The sequence below is a fragment of the Callionymus lyra genome, chromosome 4 (assembly GCF_982586985.1).
Source record: "Callionymus lyra chromosome 4, fCalLyr1.hap1.1, whole genome shotgun sequence".
Lineage (NCBI taxonomy): Eukaryota > Metazoa > Chordata > Actinopteri > Syngnathiformes > Callionymidae > Callionymus > Callionymus lyra.
This window is the reverse complement of record NC_141821.1, coordinates 27643060-27663078: the sequence shown is the minus strand read 5'-3', so window position 1 is coordinate 27663078 and position 20019 is coordinate 27643060. Positions and strand designations below refer to the sequence as shown.

General features: G+C 39.8%; 1 long non-coding RNA gene across 1 annotated transcript; it reads right to left on the bottom strand.

Annotated features, from left to right (window-relative positions):
- Positions 1–6507: 6507 nt before the first annotated feature.
- LOC148082322 (uncharacterized) lies at positions 6508–7011 on the bottom strand. Its single transcript, XR_015710838.1, has 3 exons — positions 6889–7011; positions 6722–6786; positions 6508–6618 (listed from the first exon to the last, which is right to left on the bottom strand). It is a non-coding gene; the product is annotated as an uncharacterized LOC148082322 (long non-coding RNA).
- Between the last annotated feature and the right edge of the window lie 13008 nt (positions 7012–20019).

The window sequence follows — 20019 nt, the reverse complement described above, 5'->3', positions numbered from 1 at the left end:
TCTGCTCTACAAAATCTGGTTCCACCCAAATGTTTTTGTAGGTGTGTCGGTCAAACTTAAATGACAGCTATGAAAAAGAGTGAGGTGGAATGTAAAAATTAGAACATTGAACAAAGGCTATCATGAAGCAAATCGTCAGCTAATGACGCAAGAAGAACGCGTCACAAACTTATACATGTAAAAATAACAATTGAAGGATTCTTTAGTCCTTGGATAAATCAAATACCAAGGACCAGAAAATGACTAGAAAAGTCCAATATGGGCAAAAATAATAATCACAAATGTCAAAACATTTTAATGCAAAGACCTAGATGAATGTATCTCACCAACGTTTCCCCAACTTTTGTAATGTCTTGACATCTGATAAATAACAATGGACCAGGATGGAGATCAAAAATAGTTTGTTAAAGCAGACAAAGTTTAACAACAATAGACTGATGACATCTTCTTTGTGTGTTGGTATTCATTGGGGTGTGTCCATTTTGTAAAAATGATTTGAATAACACAAAGGAAATTCAGTTCATGACTGTAGTCACATAACCGTCACCATTGCTTCATGTTGAGGAAGAACAAGTATATGTGGCTTTTAAAAAAAATGTTTTCATGTGTTTCACACTTATTGAGTGTTGACCGCTTGTCTTAAACTGAGAAATGTCTTTTGTGGTTGAGTCTCTTGGTTAAATATTCTCTGTGCTTTTGAGGTAATTTTGGTTGACGGACCACTCCTGGGAAAGTTCACTTGAGTCCCAAAGCTGCAGAAGACCGATGGTGTATCTGCACTTACACTTAATATTTTGAGTACACAAGTGTGTTCACACTAAGCAGTGTGTGAAAATGTAGTGTGCTCAAACACCCATTTTACAAGAAAAACAACACAACAACAACAATAACAATGAAAAACATATAATAACTTGTTTCAATTGGCGTAAAGCGCTGTCAAGTTTCCGCGATAGTGTTCCAGTTGCGATAAATGTTAACAAGTAGTAGAAGAAGAATCTGTGGAAAAATGTACGGTGAGTGCTACCAGCCGTCTTTGAGTTGAGACAGTACTGCCCTGTCGAAATGTGCGCACTGCGAAAGGAAGTACTCAGAGGAGTGTTTTGATTTGAGACACAGCACCATAAAATTGCTTTCTTTCTCATTGGTCTTTTAGATATAATTTAGATCTCAGCATGTTTTAATTTTGCAAATCTTTTTTTTCCAGACGAATGGAACGCACCACCGTTCACCCGACTTTTGGAATGTCTTGAATTCAAATAACGAACAATGGACCAGGAAGGAGATCAAAAATAGTTTGTAAAAGCATACAAAGCAAACAATAGACTGATGACATCTACTGTCTGTGTGTTGGTTTTCATTGGGGTGTTTCCATTTTGTAAAAATGATTTGAATAACAAAAGAGAAATCTGTGTTTGATGGAGTCTATTGACTCCTTAAGAAGCATCTTAAGACATTTTTATTTGTTCAGGCTTTTCTCTGATTTTCTCAGAGTCCTGTGTTTGTCTTATGTGTCTTGGCCTTTTGAAGTTCATATTTTAACTGTGTATTGTTTTTGATTGTTAAAGCACCTTGTGAACCTGGTCTAGAAAGGCGCTTTACAAATAACCTTTACTTACTTACTTACTACTTACACACTTTTGGTTGACTTCTCTTTGTCAGGCAGGTTCTATTTAAGTGATTTCTCTATTAAGAACACAACTGTCTCTCATATCTTGCACTTCTCTGATTGCTCTAATGTAAGACAGTGACACTTGAGATATTTTTGCTAGTATCTATTCCGAAGACGTGTCGTCAGTGACGTATCTCTATGTTTAGTGACGTAGCTCGCAGTGTCATAAAAACAACATCACGGCAGTTTTATCAAACTCAGCTGCAGGTTCAAATGAAAGCCGGTTTACCTCATGTGATCAGAAATACATCCTTAAAGCACACTTATATTAGTACACCATCACATGATGACTATTTGTAAACAAAACACTTTTATCCTATCGATATAATAATAATACAGATGTGTACAAATTCTAAATAAGCTCAGAGATGATCAAACAAAGCGCTCAGTAGTGATGATGATGTGAAGATTAAGTTTCCGATTGACAGTTTTATTCTCGTTAAAATTCATCTGAAGATGTTTTAAATAAGCCACTGGTAGCCTCTGTGACTACAGTATTCTTGCTAGTAACTGGGGATACAACATCTACACAGGAGTTTGTCTGAATTCATTTAAAACCGTTTGATCCATGTCAGAAAAGTTTCAATTTGATGAATATAAATCCAGTTTGAATTCATGTTTTAATTAGTTTTTTTTGCGATCACACTGAGGAGAATCTGAGATTCGGGGTCATACAGGCATATTTTAATGAAGGAGTGGAACTGGATGAACCCGTCTGAATTCTACATTGATTTCGATGAACAAAGGAAAAGTCTGGTAACGCGTGTGACGCACAGATTCAAACCTCTGAATATTTGTGTGCATCATTTTCTGGGTTTGAGTGTACAACCTTTTTTGGTAGGAAATCAATGCAATTCTTAGGATATGATGCCCATGAACTTGTCTGCAGATGAGACGATGAGATTTTGACACTACACGCTGACAGAGGGCTTTAGGCCAGGACTCATGGACATTTTTGGAAGTTATTCGCAAACTTAAAGTATCCAAATATGAGGAAATATGCTGCTTTCTCTTGCAATATCCTTATACTTTTTTTTATCCAAGTCAGAATTAACTTTTCAGAAGATTATTAAATCCACACATCCCTCAATCATGAATTATTATCAGTCCATTTAGCATTTAAGTCTAGTCAGTGCAAGTCATCTAAGTAAGAGTAAGAATTAGGTGGATTACAAATTATTTAGTGCAGACCAAAACAAAGACATTTTTTACAGTTTACAGGTTACTTATACACATACTCTGCTTACGGAGACAATGAGAGGAAAACTGTAAATCAGTAGCCTTAAGCACTAACCAGTGATGAACTAATGTGTGGCCTACATGTGTACAATTTGTACTGATAAATTGATTGAATAAAAGTTCACGTACAAATGTTTATCGCAGTTGAGGCGATGGAGCTTTTATAGAAATTTGCGTTTCAGGAGTGAGCTCCGATCACATGAAGAAGACTGGCTGCAATGTGGAAATCTGGCATTACTGGCTGACATGCGGTTTATCACGTCTCACACGTCTAGCATGGCTCGCTTCGAGGTCCATGGGTCAAGTCTCGATTATTTGACCATCTCCCTCTGGTATGTTGAGGCTGCACAAGTGTTATACTTCTGTTTTTTATCATCTGTTTTTTATCAAACGACATCTGTTTTCATGGGAGGCTAAAAAAGAACGTCTGGAATCTTGAAAAGTATAGTTTAAGGCAGTGTTTTCAACCACTTCTGTCAGATCTGTGTGCCATAGGAGTGTAAACATGTAATACTCCATATCACTAGCTTGTAAATAGAGGATATAGAGTATCATTTTAAACACTTCGGCTGGTGGTGTGCCTCGTGATTATTTAAATGAAAAAACTCTACCTTGGCCAAAAAATGTTGAAAAATAGTCGTTTAAGAGATGGGATGCAGATCATTTAATGGATGAAATAATAAAAACATATCTCTCTCTTGATAATGTTTACTTATCTACTTAGGTAGATACATATTCATAGGTGGTATGATTACATTTCATTTTTAATACCTTGAAGAAATAAGCGCATTGTTTTATTACCTTATTATTTATACGCAAGAGTAAAATACTAACAGTAAGGAGGAGTTGTACCATAGGGGAGGGTGGGAAGGGTTTGTTTTATTATTGAAAACCGTGTATGTTCAGGCTAATATGAAAAATCCGAGAAATATATGTATTAAGAGAAAAAAAGAAAACTAAGGATTTAGTCTTAATCTGTAAAATGGCTCTGACCCAATATCCTTAGGAACAATGGGCCAAATCCGGTATGGATTTACGCATCTTAAACAAATACAAAGCTCAAGGTAAGAAAAGACTCAAATCCAATATAAACCAATACATTCTTATTATGATCACCACTGTGCCAGATAGTATCCCGATTTTTACAAAAGCTGTCTTTGTGTTAAAATATATCACATTTGTTTTTAAACAGAAAAATATAGAGATTAGTTTATTGTTCAATAATAAAAACAACAACACTCATTTATTCATGTTAATACAGCACAAACCATTTAAAGTATAACATATTAAGGTGGAAAATGCTGGCAATATCACTTCGGAGATTGTTTTCAAGAATGAAAGGCATCAATTCCATGGAGCTGTGAACCTGTAGATGACATACATGTGCTCTTAAAAATGACTTTAAATGATGGTTCGCTGTTGTTCAATGAGGATAACAATAGGTCGTAAAAAATTGAGAACAAACCACAATTTATTTTAGTTGGCTGAATGAGTGATGATATCCATGATTGGTGTGAAACTCGAAAACTTTATCCCAGTATAAAATCGGTAAATTAAACTAAAGCAATGGTAAAGAAGTTTTACCGAAGTCAGGCACCATGAGAGGAATAGAACTTCTGTCTGTTATTATGGAGAATGATTGATCCCTCCTCAATACGATGTGCAAACATGGATAATTGGAACGGTTGGTAATGTGGCATGATGCTAATCACAGAGTTGTGGCTAACGGCAGTAATACTGGACGCAGCTGTTGGAAGGGTTCGAACTTCTGATGGCCAATTGAACGACGGACATCTGAAAGAAGGGGGCTTAGGTGTGTTTGTCAAAGACTAGTGGTGTAACTCTGGTTATCAATGTAAAAAAAAAGCTATCTACTAAGGACACTGAGCTATCACTTAGAGTGAAACACTATATGACACTGAATATTAAGAAACTAAATCTTACTCACCTGTTAATCTGATTGAGCTTGGAACGATGTCTATTTTGAATAAACCAGGATTAGCAGCAGAGTTGTGTAATAGTTTAGCAACGAGTTTACTGGAAGGAGGTTCTGATGAGGAAGTCAACAATGTCCATTCAACCTCAAACTCTGCCTCAACTGTGTCTTCAGCTGATGTACATGACGACATCCTGCAGGTCAAATGTATTGTTAGTCCTGTACAATTGTCTCAACACTATATAAAAAAAATCTTTTTATTTAATTTAAAACATGTTTAGCTGCTCCTTAGTTGCTAATACCTGAATTTTATCAGTTTGCAGTGGCTGATTGTATTTCCACACTCATTTGAGGCACACTCACACTGTGAAGTGAAGCAGATGTCAGATAAGACTCATCCATCGAGGTCATCATTATCCAAGTGGTTTCAAAGCTAGTCCATTAGACAATTCAATTTAATAAAAATAAGAAAAAAAATCCTCACCCAGCTGACAAGTTTTTCCTCCAGATCTTTGTATTTGTCGCTGCGGGGGTCGTTCAGTTCTTCTGTAAAGGTCTCTTCATGAATGGTGGAAGTTACAGTGTAAACAAGTGAAGGACCTGAAGGGGTTTCTGGTTCAGTTGCTGAGTCTTCAACATGATCTGCTATAAATGAAAAACAGTTAGATCCAGAATTGAAAACAAACAATCCACAATCTACAAATAGTTTATTTAAAAATATGACAATTGTTACTGACCTGTCACTTGGACTGAGTTGGGAACTATGATCATATTAAAACGTCCAGAATGTTCTGCTGCTCTCTTTAAGGCTCGAGCTATGTGTTTTCCTGATGGAGGTTCTGAAGAGGCAGTCAACCAGGGAAATTCAACCTCCAACTCTGCTTCCACTGTGTTGTCCGTTGAAGCACACTGAGGTTTCCTGGATAATAATTAACACAGAAACATAATGTTTAATGAGGAAGTTTATTTGTATCGTCTGATCAAATGAGTCTATAACAGAAACACAACAAAAGTCATTGTGAGAAAAAAAAAACTGACATTTCAGCAAGAGATTAATTTAAACCTCCTACCTGAATTTTACCACTTTACAGTGACTATTTTTGTTCATACACTTTTCTTTGGTGCCACTTTCACACTGTCAAAATAAAAGTGGAAATGTCAGTTTACATACATGATGTAATGTTGCAATCATACTTAAAAGTGTTAACATAAGAGATTGATGTGTTTTAAAATGTATCATCAAATATAAAAGTAAACTTGTCCTCACCCATTCAACTAGTTTATCTTCCAGGGTCTGGAACTCTCTGCTGTTGGGGTCATTCAACTCTTTTGTAAATGCTTCTTCAATGGAGCAAACTGCAGTATAAGTAGGTGGAGGAGTTGAAGAGTTTTCTGGCTCTACACCTCCTGTGGACACAGAAATACACAAAGTATTTATTTTACAACAAATCTAATAGTTTCTTCATTCATCAAAGAATAACAGTTATTTCAAACTTTAAAAAATATTTTATTCACAAACTGCTTCAGTAACTGAATGAACCTAAATATCGGACATTCCAAAAAAATAGAATTGCATGTTTCAATTTACTGACCTGTTACATGGATTGAGTTGGGAATAACATTAATTTTGGAATCTCCAGAATTTGCAGCTGCATTCTTAAAGGTTTTAGCAACATGTTTTCTAGAAGGAGGTTTGGATGACGGAGTCAACAAGGTCCATTCAACCTCAAACTCTGCTTCAACTGTGGTTTCCGAGGACGTACAAGAAGTTTCTCTGTATTCAAAAATGTGTGTTAATCTCTTGTCATCATGGAGTGGAATATGCTGTATGACACACATATAACTGACATTTTGATTTTCCTTCACATTAAATGTACCTGAATTTGATCAGTTGGCAGTGGCTGATTGTGTTTCCACACTTTTCACTGGAGGCACACTCACACTGGAACAAAGAAGACTTTGGTTTGTATGTACTAAATACTAAAAATATCTTTCAAATGTTCTTTTTCTCAAAAGCAATAGAGATTTTTTTTAATGTCCTCACCCAGCTGACAAGTTTTTCCTCTAGATCTTTGTATTTGTCGCTACTGGGGTCGTTCAGTTCTGCTGTAAAGGTCTCGTCATGAATGGTGGAAGTTACAGTGTAAACAAGTGAAGGACCTGAAGGGGTTTCTGGTTCAGTTGCTGAGTCTTCAACATGATCGGCTATAGATGAAAAACAGTTCGATCCAGAATTGAAAACAAACAATCCAAAATCTACAAATAGTTAATTTAAAAATATGACAATTGTTACTGACCTGTCACTTGGACTGAGTTAGGAACTATGATCATATTGAAACGTAAAGAATGTTCTGCTGCTCTCTTTAAGGCTCGAGCTATGTGTTTTCCTGATGGAGGTTCTGAAGAGGCAGTCAACCAGGGCAATTCAACCTCCAACTCTGCTTCCACTGTGTTGGTCGTTGAAGCACACTGAGATTTCCTGGATAATAATTAACATATAAGTATTATATTTAATGAGGAGGTTTATTTGAATTGTCTGATCAAATGAGTCCATAACAGAAACACAACTTTCAGTGAGAGTTTTATTGTTGAGTCAAACCTCTTACCTGAACTTTTTCACTTTACAGTGGCCATTTTTGTTCCCACACTTTTTTTTGGTGGCACTTTCACACTGTCAAAGTCCAAAACAGTTTATAGTTACTATGTTACATTTTAATCAGATTCAACTCTGTGTTAACCAAAGAGACTGAGATATATCACAAAATGTCGCCAAATATAAAAGACTTGTTGACTTGTCCTCACCCATCCAACTAGTTTATATTCCAGGGTCTGGAACTCTCTGCTGTTGGGATCATTCAACTCTTTTGTAAATGGTTCTTCAATTGAGCAAATTGCAGTATAAGTAGGTGAAAGAGTTGAAGAGTAGTCTGGCTCTTCAACTGGACCTCCTGTGGACAAAAACAAACCAGCTACCAATAACTTGCTTGACATGATCACACAGTTCAGAACTTACTGATAGTGTTAATTAAACTGATCTCATTCACATTTCTAAAATACTGTAAAGTAAAACTAAGCTCTTTATACTGACCGACTTCTTGGATTGAGTTAGGAATAATGTTGAAATATCCAGGATGGACAGCAGCATTCCTTAAAGTTTTGACAACAAGTGTTCTTGATGGTTCTGATGAGAAAGTCAACCAAGTCCATTCAACCTCAAACTCTGCTTCAACCGTGGCTCCAGCTGAGAAACATGAAGACCTCCTGTAGATAAAATGTGTGTTATTGCTACGTGACAATGTTTAATTGCTGTCATCATTTCCATTAACTGGAACACATTGAATGAATGAAGGACATAGATTCCAAAAAAATCTCAGTTTAAAAGGTAAACAATATACTTAACAGTACCTGAATTTCGTCAGTTTGCAACGTGTGATTGTATTTCCACACATTTCATTAGAGGCACACTCACACTGTTAATGAAGCAGATGTCGGTTTAAATTAATGAAAGAGAGGTGTGTTCAAAATAATTACATCTAAGATTTTATTAGAAAAATGATTTACCCAAGTCACAAGTTTTTCTTCAAGATATTTGAATTTTCTGCTGCGGGGGTCGTTCAGTTCTTCTGTAAAAATCTCTTCATGAATAGTTGAGATCAATGTGTAAACACGTGTATAGCCTGAAGGTATTTTGGGTAAATTTTCTGTGTCTTCAACTGGACCTGCTAAGAATAAAACAAGCAGAAACAAAAAAAAACAAACAAGGTTGTATAAAAGTTTTTGTCTGGTGTAAGAAAATAAATTGCAGGTCCTCACCTGTTACCTGGATCGAATTTGAAATGATGAAAATCAGAAAACGATCAGAATTTTTTGCTGCTCTTTTTAACATTTGAGCAATTTGTTTCCTTGATGGAGGTTCTGAGGTAGGAATCAACCAGGGCAATGTAACCTCAAATTCGACTTCAACCGTATTTCCTGATTCCCTAGATTAAATCAAGAGCATGTGATGAAATTAAATTAGTCTTTTTAGTATTTTTTTTTTTTTACAGTGTCTGACATCAATTCGACTCACCACAATTTTACCAGTGTACAGTGACCATTTTTTGTTCCACATTTTTCTTTGGTAGCACTCTCGCACTTAAATAAAACAACATTTATGTTCATTTAATTAATTCAAATGTTAATGCTTTCATTGCCTTTCCAAAAATGAAGACTGAAATTATTCTTACCCAGGAAACAAACTGTGTTTCAAGCATCATGTATTGTTGACTTTTCCGGTCCTTTAATTCTTTTGTTAATATTTTTACATCAATGGAGCAAGTTACTTTATAAACAGGTGATAGGATTTCTGTGTTTTCATCTGAAATCAGGTCAAGAATCATCATTAGTAATGACTACAAAATGGCCATTAAATATTGTTAAATGTGTTTGATGTAACAGTTTTATATTTTCTGACCTTGCATTTGTATCGAGCCAAGAATGATAATTAGTTGGGAATTTTTAGGATTCCGTGCAGCTTTTCTCAACAGTTGAATCACGTCTTTTTTAGACTGACTGTTTGATTGAATGAATTCAACCTCAAACTTGACCTCCGTTATATATCTAGGAAATGTGCTATGAGATGTTCTTGGGAAAATAAACATTTTGTTAAATTTATATTATTGCATTGTTTTGACTCAGCAATAATGATGGAGGATGTGTACCTGAATTTGATCACTTTGCATTTCATAATCATCATTCCATACAATGCTTTTTCACACTGTGAAGAAAAACAAAATTCATTCATTAACTTTCAGCTATTCAAAAAGAATAAAATAAATCTTACCCAGGTGACAAACATCTCCACAAGTGCTTTGAATTCTTTGCTTTGGGGGTTGTTCAATCCTTTTGAGTATTTCTTACAAATGCTTAAAGTTAGATGCAACACAATTGTGTTTTTTGATTTTGTTGTTAAACTTGTAAAAGACAAGACTGTTGTCAGTAAATCAGATTTATTTAAATCATTTTTAGAGGTTGTTGTCTCGGTAGATGTGTAAGCAGATGACGTTAGAGCTGCATTTGTCTGAGGTAATAACGTCTGAGGAAATGTTGGTAGACATGTGGGCAGCTGTTGTATTGTTGTTAAGAAAGTTGTTGTTGCTGGGAGAATTGAAGGAATTGTGGTCAATAAAGGAAGTGTTGTCAGAGCAGTGGCAGTTTTGCCAACGTCTGTTGTTGTCAGAGCAGCAGTTGTAGTTGATATATTTAAAACAGCCACTGTTTTTTGAGAATTGGTTGTTATAGGCAAGACTGTTGTTTTTAAATCAGCAGTTGCTCTTGTGACAGGTGTTGTGTGGGATAGAATTGTTGGTTTCGAGGAATGCACTTTGGTAGAACGTGTTGTTTTAGTATCAGTTGTTGTGACATACATTGTGTGCATGGAAGTTTTGTGAGAAACTCTCGCAGTCTGAAAAACTCTGGTTGTTAGAAAAAAACTTTTAGATGGAACAGTTGTAGTTGCAGTATACTTTGTGGTTTGTGTTTTAATCAAAGAGACAGTTGTAAGAGGAATTGTTGTGTGAGCAACTGTATTTGGAGCAGTGGTTGTTGTGGGAAAGACTGTTGTTATCTGAGCAGCAGTTGTGTGTTTGTTAGTTGTCACAGCAATTGTTGTTGAAGAAGTGGATGTTGTGGGCAAGACTGTGGTTGTCTGAGCAACAGTTGTGGGTTTGTCCGTCGTTACAGCAACTGTTGTTGTAGCAGTGGATCTTGTGGGCAAGACTGTTGTAGTCTGAAATGCAGTTGGGGGTGTGTCCGTTGTCACAGGAACTGTTGTTGAAGCTGTGGGTGTTTTGGGAAAGACTGTTGTTGTGTTAGCAAAAGTTGTGGGTTTGTTGGTTGTTATATCAACTGTTGTTGAAGCAGTGGTTGTTGTGGGTAAGACTGTTGTAGTCTGAGAAACAGTTGTGGGTTTGTTCGTTGTTACAGCAATTGTTGTTGAAGCAGTGGATGTTGTAGGCAGGAGAGTTGTTGTCCGAGCAACAGTTGTGGGCGTGTTAGTTGTAACATCAACTGCTGTTGAAGCAGTGGCTGTTGTAGGCAGGAGAGTTGTCGTCAGAGCAACAGTGTTGGGTATGTCCGTTGTCACAGAAACTGTTGTTGAAGCAGAAGATGTTGTGGGCAAGACTGTTGTTGTCCGACCAGCAGTGGTTGGTGTGTCAGTTGTAACAGCAACTGTTGTTGAAGCAGTGGATGTTGTGGGCAAGACTGTTGTAGTTTGAGAAGCAGTTGTGGGTGTGTCTGTTTTCACAGAAACGGTTGTTGAAGCAGTGGTTGTTGTGGGCAAGAGTGTTGTAGTCTGAGAAGCAGTTGTGGGTGTGTCCGTTGTCACAGCAACTGTTGTTGAAGCAGTGGATGTTGTGAGTAAGACTGTGCTTGTCTGAGCAACAGTTGTGGGTTTGCCCGTTGTTACAGGAAGGGTATTTGAAGCTGTGGTTGTTGTGGGCAAGACTGTTGTAGTCTGAGAAGCAGTTGTGGGTGTGTCCGTTGTCACAGCAATTGTTGTTGAAGCAGTGGTTGTTGTGGGCAAGACTGTTGTAGTCTGAGAAGCAGTTGTAGGTGTGTCCGTTGTCACAGCAACTGTTGTTGAAACAGTGGATGTTGTGGGCAAGACTGTTGTAGTCTGAGAAGCAGTTGTGGGTGTGTCTGTTTTCACAGAAACGGTTGTTGAAGCAGTGGTTGTTGTGGGCAAGACTGTTGTAGTCTGAGAAGCAGTTGTGGGTGTGTCAGTTGTAACAGCAACTGTTGTTGAAGCAGTGGATGTTGTGGGCAAGACTGCGGTTGTCTGAGCAACAGTTGTGGGTGTGTCCGTTGTCACAGCAACTGTTGTTGAAACAGTGGATGTTGTGGGCAAGACTGTTGTAGTCTGAGAAGCAGTTGTGGGTGTGTCAGTTGTAACAGCAACTGTTGTTGAAGCAGTGGATGTTGTGGGCAAGACTGTTGTTGTCTGAGCAACAGTTGTGGGTGTGTCCGTTGTCACAGCAACTGTTGTTGAAACAGTGGATGTTGTGGGCAAGACTGTTGTAGTCTGAGAAGCAGTTGTCGGTGTGTCCGTTTTCACAGAAACGGTTGTTGAAGCAGTGGTTGTTGTGGGCAAGACTGTTGTAGTCTGAGAAGCAGTTGTGGGTGTGTCCGTTGTCACAGAAACTGTTGTTGAAGCAGTGGATGTTGTGGGCAAGACTGTTGTTGTCTGAGCAACAGTTGTGGGTGTGTTAGTTGTTACATCCACTGTTGTTGTGGGCAAGACTGTTGTAGTCTGAGCAACAGTTGTTGGTGTGTTAGTTGTTACATCAATTGTTGTTGAAGCAGTGGTTGTTGTGGGCAAGACTGTTGTAGTCTGAGCAACAGTTTTGGGTGTGTCCGTTGTCACAGCAACTGTTGATGAAGCAGTGGTTGTTGTGGGCAAGACTGTTGTAGTCTGAGAAGCAGTTGTGGGTGTGTCAGTTGTAACAGCAACTGTTGTTGAAGCAGTGGATGTTGTGGGCAAGACTGCGGTTGTCTGAGCAACAGTTGTGGGTGTGTCCGTTGTCACAGCAACTGTTGTTGAAGCAGTGGATGTTGTGGGCAAGACTGTTGTTGTCTGAGCAACAGTTGTGGGTGTGTTAGTTGTTACATCCACTGTTGTTGTGGGCAAGACTGTTGTAGTCTGAGCAACAGTTGTTGGTGTGTTAGTTGTTACATCAATTGTTGTTGAAGCAGTGGTTGTTGTGGGCAAGACTGTTGTAGTCTGAGCAACAGTTGTTGGTATGTCCGTTGTCACAGAAATTGTTGTTGGTGCAGTAGATGTTGGGGGCAAGACTGTTGTTGTCTGAGCAACAGTTGTGGGTGTGTTAGTTGTTACATCAATTGTTGTTGAAGCAGTGGTTGTTGTGGGCAAGACTGTTGTAGTCTGAGCAACAGTTTTGGGTGTGTCCGTTGTCACAGCATCCGTTGTTGAAGCAGTGATTGTTGTGGGCAAGACTGTTGTTGTCTGAGCAACAGTTGTTGGTATGTCCGTTGTCACAGAACTTGTTGTTGAAGCAGTAGATGTTGGGGGCAAGACTGTTGTTGTCCGACCAGCAGTAATTGGTGTGTCCGTTGTAACAGCAACTGTTGTTGAAGCAATGGATGTTGTGGGCAAGACTGTTGTTGCCTGAGCAACAGTTGTTGGTGTGATAGATTTTACATCAACTGTTGTTTGAGCAGTGGATGTTGTGGGCAAGACTGTTGTTGTCTGAGCAACAGTTGTGGGTTTGTCCTTTGTCACAGGAACTGTTGTTGAAGTAGTAGATGTTGTGGGCAAGACTGTTGTTGTCTGAGCAACAGTTCTGGGTTCGTCCTTTGTCACAGCAACTGTTGTTGAAGCAGTGGATGTTGTGGGCAAGACTGTTGTTTTCTGAGCAACAGTTGTAGGTGTGTTAGTTGTTACACCAACTGTTGTTGAAGCAGTGATTGTTGTGGGCAAGACTGTTGTTGTCTGAGCAACAGTTGTGGGTGTGTTAGTTGTTACACCAACTGTTGTTGAAGCAGTGATTGTTGTGGGCAAGACTGTTGTTGTCTGAGCAACAGTTGTGGGTGTGTTAGTTGTTATATCAACTGTTGCTGAAGTAGTAGTTGTTGTGGGCAAGACTGTTGTTGTCTGAGCAGCAGTCGCTGGTGTGTCCGTTGTCACAGCAACCGTTCTTGAAGCAGTGGATGTTGTAGGCAAGACTGTTGTTGTCCGAGCAACAGTTATGGGTGGGTTAGTTGTTATATCCACTGTTGTTGAAGCAGTGGTTGTTGTGGGCAAGACTGTTGTTGTCTGAGCAACAGTTTTGGGTATGTCCGTTGTCACAGAAACTGTTGTTGAAGCAGTAGATGTTGTGGGCAAGACTGTTGTTGTCCGACCAGCAGTGGTTGGTGTGTCAGTTGTAACAGCAACTGTTGTTGAAGCAGTGGATGTTGTGGGCAAGACTGTTGTCCTCTGAGCAACAGTTGTGGGTGTGTTAGTTCTTACATCAACTGTTGTTGAAGCAGTGGTTGTTGTGGGGAAGACTGTTCTCTGAGCAACAGTTGTGGGTTCGTCTGATGTCACAGCAAATGTTGTTAAAGCAGTGGATGTTGTGGGCAAGACTGTTGTTGTCTGAGCAACAGTTGTGGGTTCGTCTGTTGTCACAGCAACTGTTGTTGAAGCAGTGGTTGTTGTGGGCAAGACTGTTGTAGTCTGAGAAGCAGTTGTGGGTGTGTTAGTTTTTACATCAACTGTTGTTGAAGCAGTGGTTGTTGTGGGCAAGACTGTTGAAGTCTGAGATGCTGTAGTGGGTGTGTTAGTTGTTACATCAACTGTTGTTGAAGCAGTGGTTGTTGTGGGCAAGACTGTTGTAGTCTGAGAAGCAGTTGTGGGTGTGTTAGTTGTTACATCAACTGTTGTTGAAGCAGTGGTTGTTGTGGGCAAGACTGTTGTTGTCCGAGCAACAGTTGTGGGTGTGTTAGTTGTTACATCAACTGTTGTTGAAGCAGTGGTTGTTGTGGGCAAGACTGTTGTAGTCTGAGAGGCTGTTGTGGGTGTGTTAGTTGTTACATCAACTTTTGTTTGAGCAGTGGATGTTATGGGCAAGACTGTTGTCCTCTGAGCAACAGTTGTGGGTGTGTTAGTTGTTACATCAACTGTTGTTGAAGCAGTGGTTGTTGTGGGCAAGACTGTTCTCTGAGCAACAGTTGTGGGTTCGTCTGATGTCACAGCAAATGTTGTTAAAGCAGTGGATGTTGTGGGCAAGACTGTTGTTGTCTGAGCAACAGTTGTGGGTTCGTCTGTTGTCACAGCAACTGTTGTTGAAGCAGTGGTTGTTGTGGGCAAGACTGTTGTAGTCTGAGAAGCAGTTGTGGGTGTGTTAGTTGTTACATCAACTGTTGTTGAAGCAGTGGTTGTTGTGGGCAAGACTGTTGAAGTCTGAGATGCTGTAGTGGGTGTGTTAGTTGTTACATCAACTGTTGTTGAAGCAGTGGTTGTTGTGGGCAAGACTGTTGTAGTCTGAGGAGAAGCAGTTGTGGGTGTGTTAGTTGTTACATCAACTGTTGTTGAAGCAGTGGTTGTTGTGGGCAAGACTGTTGTTGTCCGAGCAACAGTTGTGGGTGTGTTAGTTGTTACATCAACTGTTGTTGAAGCAGTGGTTGTTGTGGGCAAGACTGTTGTAGTCTGAGAGGCTGTTGTGGGTGTGTTAGTTGTTACATCAACTTTTGTTTGAGCAGTGGATGTTATGGGCAAGACTGTTGTAGTCTGAGAAGCAGTTCTGGGTGTGTCCGTTGTCACAGCAACTGTTGTTGAAGCAGTGGTTGTTGTGGGCAAGACTGTTGTAGTCTGAGCAACAGTTGTGGGTGTGTTAGTTGTTACATCCACTGTTGTTGAAGCAGTGGTTGTTGTGGGCAAAACTGTTGACATCTGAGATGCTGTTGTGGGTGTGTTAGTTGTTACATCCACTGTTGTTGAAGCAGTGGTTGTTGTGGGCAAGACTGTTGTTGTCTGAGCAACAGTTGTGGGTGTCTTAGTTGTTACATCAATTGTTGTTGAAGCAGTGGTTGTTGTGGGCAAGACTGTTGTAGTCTGAGCAACAGTTGTTGGTGTCTTAGTTGTTACATCAATTGTTGTTGAAGCAGTGGTTGTTGTGGGCAAGACTGTTGTAGTCTGAGCAACAGTTGTTGGTGTGTTAGTTGTTACATCAATTGTTGTTGAAGCAGTGGTTGTTGTGGGCAAGACTGTTGTAGTCTGAGCAACAGTTGTGGGTGTGTTAGTTTTTACATAAACTGTTGTTGAAGCAGTGGTTGTTGTGGGCAAGACTGTTGTAGTCTGAGCAACAGTTGTGGGTGTGTTAGTTTTTACATCAACTGTTGTTGAAGCAGTGGTTGTTGTGGGCAAGACTGTTGACATCTGAGATGCTGTTGTGGGTGTGTTAGCTGTTACATCCACTGTTGTTGAAGCAGTGGTTGTTGTGGGAAAGACTGTTGTAGTCTGAGCAACAGTTGTGGGTGTGTTAGTTTTTACATTAACTGTTGTTGAAGCAGTGGTTGTTGTGGGCAAGACTGTTGAAGTCTGAGATGCTGTAGTGGGTGTGTTAGTTGTTACATCAACTGTTGTTGAAGCAGTGGTTGTTGTGGGCAAGACTGTTGTAGTCTGAGCAACAGTTGTGGGTGTCTTAGTTGTTACATCAATTGTTGTTGAAGCAGTGGTTGTTGTGGGCAAGACTGTTGTAGTCTGAGCAACAGTTGTTGGTGTCTTAGTTGTTACATCAATTGTTGTTGAAGCAGTGGTTGTTGTGGGCAAGACTGTTGTAGTCTGAGCAACAGTTGTTGGTGTCTTAGTTGTTACATCAATTGTTGTTGAAGCAGTGGTTGTTGTGGGCAAGACTGTTGTAGTCTGAGCAACAGTTGTTGGTGTGTTAGTTGTTACATCAATTGTTGTTGAAGCAGTGGTTGTTGTGGGCAAGACTGTTGTAGTCTGAGCAACAGTTGTGGGTGTGTTAGTTTTTACATTAACTGTTGTTGAAGCAGTGGTTGTTGTGGGCAAGACTGTTGAAGTCTGAGATGCTGTAGTGGGTGTGTTAGTTGTTACATCAACTGTTGTTGAAGCAGTGGTTGTTGTGGGCAAGACTGTTGTAGTCTGAGCAACAGTTGTGGGTGTCTTAGTTGTTACATCAATTGTTGTTGAAGCAGTGGTTGTTGTGGGCAAGACTGTTGTAGTCTGAGCAACAGTTGTTGGTGTCTTAGTTGTTACATCAATTGTTGTTGAAGCAGTGGTTGTTGTGGGCAAGACTGTTGAAGTCTGAGATGCTGTAGTGGGTGTGTTAGTTGTTACATCAACTGTTGTTGAAGCAGTGGTTGTTGTGGGCAAGACTGTTGTAGTCTGAGCAACAGTTGTGGGTGTGTTAGTTTTTACATTAACTGTTGTTGAAGCAGTGGTTGTTGTGGGCAAGACTGTTGAAGTCTGAGATGCTGTAGTGGGTGTGTTAGTTGTTACATCAACTGTTGTTGAAGCAGTGGTTGTTGTGGGCAAGACTGTTGTAGTCTGAGCAACAGTTGTGGGTGTGTTAGTTGTTACATCCACTGTTGTTGAAGCAGTGGTTGTTGTGGGGAAGGCTGTTGTTGTCTGAGCAACAGTTGTGGGTGTGTTAGTTGTTACATCCACTGTTGTTGAAGCAGTGGTTGTTGTGGGCAAGACTGTTGTAGTCTGAGCAACAGTTGTTGGTGTCTTAGTTGTTACATCAATTGTTGTTGAAGCAGTGGTTGTTGTGGGCAAGACTGTTGTAGTCTGAGAAGCAGTCGTGGGTGTGTCCGTGGTCAAAGCAACTGTTGTTGAAGCAGTGGATGTTGTAGGCAAGACTGTTGTAGTCTGAGAAGCAGTCGTGGGTGTGTCCGTTGTCACAGCAACTGTTGTTGAAGCAGTGGTTGTTGTGGGCAAGACTGTTGTTGTCCGAGCAGCAGTCGTTGGTGTGTCCGTTGTCAGAGCAACTGTTGATGAAGCAGTGGATGTTGTAGGCAAGACTGTTGTTGTCCGAGCAACAGTTGTGGGTGTGTTAGTTGTTACATCAACTGTTGTTGAAGCAGTGGTTGTTGTGGGCAAGACTGTTGTAGTCTGAGCAACAGTTGTGGGTGTGTTAGTTGTTACATCCACTGTTGTTGAAGCAGTGGTTGTTGTGGGCAAAACTGTTGACGTCTGAGATGCTGTTGTGGGTGTGTTAGTTGTTACATCCACTGTTGTTGAAGCAGTGGTTGTTGTGGGCAATACTGTTGTTGTCTGAGCAACAGTTGTGGGTGTGTTAGTTGTTACATCCACTGTTGTTGAAGCAGTGGATGTTGTGGGCAAGACTGTTGTAGTCTGAGCAACAGTTGTTGGTGTCTTAGTTTTTACATCAATTGTTGTTGAAGCAGTGGATGTTGTGGGCAAGACTGTTGTAGTCTGAGCAACAGTTGTTGGTGTGTTAGTTGTTACATCAATTGTTGTTGAAGCAGTGGTTGTTGTGGGCAAGACTGTTGTAGTCTGAGCAACAGTTGTTGGTGTGTTAGTTGTTACATCAACTGTTGTTGAAGCAGTGGATGTTGTGGGCAAGACTGTTGTAGTCTGAGCAACAGTTGTTGGTGTGTTAGTTGTTACATCAATTGTTGTTGAAGCAGTGGTTGTTGTGGGCAAGACTGTTGTAGTCTGAGCAACAGTTGTTGGTGTGTTAGTTGTTACATCAACTGTTGATGAAGCAGTGGTTGTTGTGGGCAAGACTGTTGTAGTCTGAGAAGCAGTTGTGGGTGTGTCCGTGGTCAAAGCAACTGTTGTTGAAGCAGTGGATGTTGTGGGCAAGACTGTTGTAGTCTGAGAAGCAGTCGTGGGTGTGTCCGTTGTCACAGCAATTGTTGTTGAAGCAGTGGTTGTTGTGGGCAAGACTGTTGTTGTCTGAGCAGCAGTCGTTGGTGTGTCCGTTGTCAGAGCAACTGTTGATGAAGCAGTGGATATTGTAGGCAAGACTGTTGTTGTCCGAGCAACAGTTGTGGGTGTGTTAGTTGTTACATCCACTGTTGTTGAAGCAGTGGTTGTTGTGGGCAAGACTGTTGAAGTCTGAGCAACAGTTGTTGGTGTCTTAGTTGTTACATCAATTGTTGTTGAAGCAGTAGTTGTTGTGGGCAAGACTGTTGTAGTCTGAGCAACAGTTGTTGGTGTGTTAGTTGTTACATCAATTGTTGATGAAGCAGTGGTTGTTGTGGGCAAGACAGTTGTAATCTGAGAAGTAGTTGTGGGTTTGTTCGTTGTCACAGCAACTGTTGATGAAGCAGTGGATGTTGTGGGCAAGACTGTTGTTGTCTGAGCGACAGTTGTGGGTGTGTCCGTTGTCACAGCAACTGTTGTTGAAGCTGTGGTTGTTGTGGGCAAGACTGTTGTAGTCTGAGAAGCTGTTGTGGGTGTGTTAGTCGTTACATCGACTGTTGTTGAAGCAGTGGATGTTGTGGGCAAGAGTGTTGTTGTCTGAGAAGCTGTTGTGGGTGTGTTAGTCGTTACATCGACTGTTGTTGAAGCAGTGGATGTTGTGGGCAAGAGTGTTGTTGTCTGAGAAGCTGTTGTGGGTGTGTTAGTCGTTACATCGACTGTTGTTGAAGCAGTGGATGTTGTGGGCAAGAGTGTTGTTGTCTGAGCAGCAGTCGTTGGTGTGTCCGTTGTCACAGCAACTGTTGTTGAAGCAGTGGATGTTGTGTGTGCCCCTGTTTTGGAACAGAATTTGTTAATGGAAAATATGTCATGATCACCGCAATTGTGTGTAAAGATGTTGTTTAATGGTGCAGCTGTTTTTTAAGTGTTAGTGTGCCTCCTTTGCAAAACTCATATTTTTTTTATCTTGTATTCCATTTATGTATTCATCCCAAAAACCAAAAGACTTTTTAAAAGGTTCTGGTGCGTAAATTGCAAGCCAAAACAGTGTCGAAAAACAAATTTCAATACCTTTAAATGTGTTATATTTTGTCAATATTATATTGGGGTTAAACTGTGTGTACAGTATATGAGAGAGCTTAGTCAGGAGAGTTCAGGTGTAAGAAGATAGTGTGTATTGGAGTTTGTAGTATGACTTTTTAAATGGATGTTAGATAACTGTACTTTATATTAACATTTGTACGATACGAAAATGAACCAAAATCCTGTTTCGATTACTGTTGAACATGTGGAATGTAAGTGGAATTGTTTGAGCAATGGTGTTGTATGAGGGTCCGTTTGAGACAGAATTAAGTTTTTCTCACATCTTCTAACAAACTCAAACTCTCTCATATCTTCTATCAAACTGTCTACTATTCAGTATTTGCAGCGCGAGCACTGGATAAATCACTGCTGGATTTTTTATAACAATGCCTGAAGAATGAATTCAAAGCTTGGAAAAAATAACCATGTAAGTTGTTTTATTATTATAAGTCCTCGTTGTGCATATTAACACTATATTTTCTTAGTTATTATATGTTGTGCTTCATGAGATTGCCTCACTTTGCTGCAAGCGGTCCCGTTTGATGGATTAGAGTTTAAAGTATTGGAACAAATCAATCTCGAAACATTCCATGTTTTATTGTGTAGAAATAACAGCAATTTGGTCATGTTGTTGTAAGACAGCTCCAAAAATGATCTGCCTTTGTGTCTGGAACTAATAAATGTTATTTCCTCACT